Source organism: Silene latifolia, chromosome 11 (genome assembly GCF_048544455.1).
Source record: "Silene latifolia isolate original U9 population chromosome 11, ASM4854445v1, whole genome shotgun sequence".
NCBI classification, from domain to species: Eukaryota; Viridiplantae; Streptophyta; class Magnoliopsida; order Caryophyllales; family Caryophyllaceae; genus Silene; species Silene latifolia.
Genome location: NC_133536.1, coordinates 56,706,822 through 56,710,011, shown reverse-complemented (window position 1 = coordinate 56,710,011; position 3,190 = coordinate 56,706,822). Strand labels below are relative to the sequence as shown.

Sequence of the window (3,190 nt, the reverse complement as noted above, 5' to 3'; positions counted from 1 at the left end):
AATGGTACTCCTACACCGCAACATCTCACCGGAAACTTTATTGCCAAGTCCGCCTTCATCCAACTAGTTGAGAGGAGCCAATTCGGGGGAATGCCTAGTGAGGACCCTCATTCTCATATGGAAACCTTTTGCGATTATTGTGAAGCTATCTCTCAAACGGGCGTGACTCAAGACCAAATAAGATGGGTCTTATTTCCTTTTTCGTTAATCGGCACCGCAAAGCAATGGTTGAAGGGCCTTGATAAGGCCACCCTTGGAATAGATTCTTGGAAGAAGTTAGCTCTAGCTTTCTACAAAAAATTCTACCCACCGGAAAAGACTAACATGCTAAGAGCTCAAATCACGGGTTTTAAGCAAAGGGATGAAGAATCTTTGTATGAAGCTTGGGAGCGGTTCAAAGGTATTTGTCGCTCATGTCCTCACCATGGACTTAGCGAATGGTTTTTAGTGCAACAATTTTGGAATGGTTTATATGAAGATTCAAGGAACATTCTCAATATGGGATCAAATGGAATGTTCACCGAAGTTGATGACAATCAAACATGGAACAAGATTGAGGAAATGGCGGTCCATAATTCACAATATAGTAGACCTCGCAAGGCTACTAGAGGAGGAAAGTATGAAGTGGATTCCGTTACTCAATTGGGTGCTCAACTTAGTGCTCACATTGACACAATCAACTTGAAGTTTGAACAAGCTATTGCTAGACTTGAGGAAAACTCAAAATCATCAAAGCATCATGTCAATGCCATGACGGCATCCTCATCAATCCCAAGTGGGATATGTGAGAATTGTGGAACTTTGGGTCATGACTCAAGTGAATGTAGGGGAACAACCGAACAAGTTAATGCTTTCCAAGCTTACAAAAGTGGTACCCCTTATTCAAATTTTTACAATGAAAACACCAAGTTCCATCCAAATCTCTCATACAAAAGCCAAAATGTTCAAAACCCTCAAACAACATACACTCCACCACCCATGAGAAATCAAAATCAAAGACCCTTTTACAATCAAAACCAAGGCTACCAAAATCAAAATCCATACAATCACCAAAATGACCAAGGTTTTGATGTCCAAAACGCGGTCCTCCAAATGCAAAAGAATCAACAAGAATTTTTCACTCAAATGCAAAAAGATAGCCAAGCAAAAGACACCACCATCAACAACATTCTGGCTCACACCAAGATGTTGGAAACACAATTGACCCAACTAGCATCTTCAAGCTCACAAAGACAAAAGGGGCAATTACCACCTCAAAGTAATCCCCCTAGACATGAAACGGTTAGTGCCATTCACTTGAGAAGTGGTACAAGATATGAAGCACCGAAGGAGCAAGTTGAGAATGAAGTTGTGAGAGCTAGTGAGAATGAAGTTGTGGTGCAAGGTCCCAAAGAAGGGGAATCATCAAAAGAAGAAAGTTCAAAGAAAAATGAAGACAAAGCCAAAGAAAAGGAGCCCATTGTGATTAGACTTCCTTTTCCAAGTCGTCAAGCCAAGCCCAAATTTGATGATCAACTTGGAAAGTTCATGGAGATTGTGAAGAACTTAGAAGTCTCAATTCCTTTCACGGAATTAATCAATCACGTTCCGGCCTATGCAAAGTACATGAAAGATATCCTCACAAAGAAGAAGTCGATCCGGAAACTTGAGACTATCGCCTTCACTAAGGTGAGTAGTGCAATACTTCAAGGGAGTTCACCTCCAAAGTTAAAGGATCCGGGAAGCTTCTCAATACCGTGTACCATTGGCGACACGACGATCAACAAAGCCTTATGTGATCTAGGGGCTAGTGTGAGTGTCATGCCGTACTCGGTAAGTAAAAGGTTGGGAATGGGAGAGCTTAAATGCACCAATATCACTCTTCAAATGGTCGATAGATCGACGAAGACACCATTAGGGATATGGGAAGATGTCCCAAAGTGCGAATGGGAAGTTTTTCATCCCGGTGGACTTTGTCATTGTTGATATGGAGGAAGATTCCAACATTCCAATCATCTTAGGAAGACCTTTCCTACACACACCGCGGGTGCGGTGATTGATGTGAAACATGGAGAGCTCACTCTAGAAGTGGGAGATGAAAGCATAACTTTTAATCTTGACAAGACCATGAGAGCTCCTCGTTTGCATGAGCCATGTTTCATGATTGACCATTATAGCCGAAAAGATGAAAGGAAGAAATCGGAACTCCAATGGAGGAAGAAAGTTGAAGATGCTCCATTCAAAGAGCAAGTGAATTGTGACAAGGAGAGCTTGCAAAGCTCATCAAAATCAACCAAGGAAGAAGATGATGGCCTCATTGGCCAAGAGAAGAAATTGGGAGAGTTGTCTCCATCTAAGCAAGAGATTTTCAATGATCAACTTAATGAAGTTTGTGGTCTTTGGGACGATGAATTTGAAGGGATCTTTAATCCCTACATTGGGCATGCCATCGATCATGATCAACAACAAGGGCCACGGTCTATTGAGGACCTCTACCACAACAATGAACAAGCTTTTGATTACTTTTTCAAGGTGTTAAGCAACATCAACAACACCTTGAACATGCCCCCTTGACATCTCATCAAGAATGAGAGGTTGGTGGAGTCCTCCCTAAACCACCACTTGTAAATATTTCTAACTCCCTAACTTACTTTTCAATTTTTGTATTGCATTTTTGTCATTTTTGGATTTTATTTACTTTGATCAAAATAATTGTCATGAAAAGAGAGAAGTGAGGGAGGGATTAACAATTTTAATTGATGTGTAGTGCTTTACCTTAGTGTGGGGATGGCAATTGCCTAGGCTATTCATGCCTTAGTAGTGCCCCCACAATGAAGAACACAAGTTTTGAAAGAAAGAAAGAAAGAATGATAAGGGAATGCGTTTGTGCACGGATGGAACTGAATCCGTGTACACAAGGACCAATCCGAGCGGATTCCTGAGAATCCGCCCGTCTGAAGAAGATCCGAGCGTCCTGCTGAGAAGACGCCCGTCCTGGGCTGAGCTGAAATTGCAAAATTCTTGACTGTCAAAGAATCCGAGCGGATTTCTGAGAAGACGCCCGTCTCACAGAATCCGTCCGTCTTTTGGAAAAGACGCCCGTCTTTGCAGCTGAGAAAAACAAAGAAAAATCTCTGGACTAGAATCCGTCCGTCCTGCACGAAATCCGCCCGTCCCATCACAGAAGAATCCGAGCGGATTCCCCAGAATC

At 42.2% G+C, this 3,190-nt stretch overlaps 1 non-coding gene across 1 annotated transcript; it reads right to left on the bottom strand.

The window, feature by feature from the left end:
• Window positions 1-324: 324 nt before the first annotated feature.
• On the bottom strand, window positions 325-431 carry LOC141616447 (small nucleolar RNA R71). The gene has a single exon (XR_012530795.1). It is a non-coding gene; the product is annotated as a small nucleolar RNA R71 (small nucleolar RNA).
• Window positions 432-3,190: the final 2,759 nt, after the last annotated feature.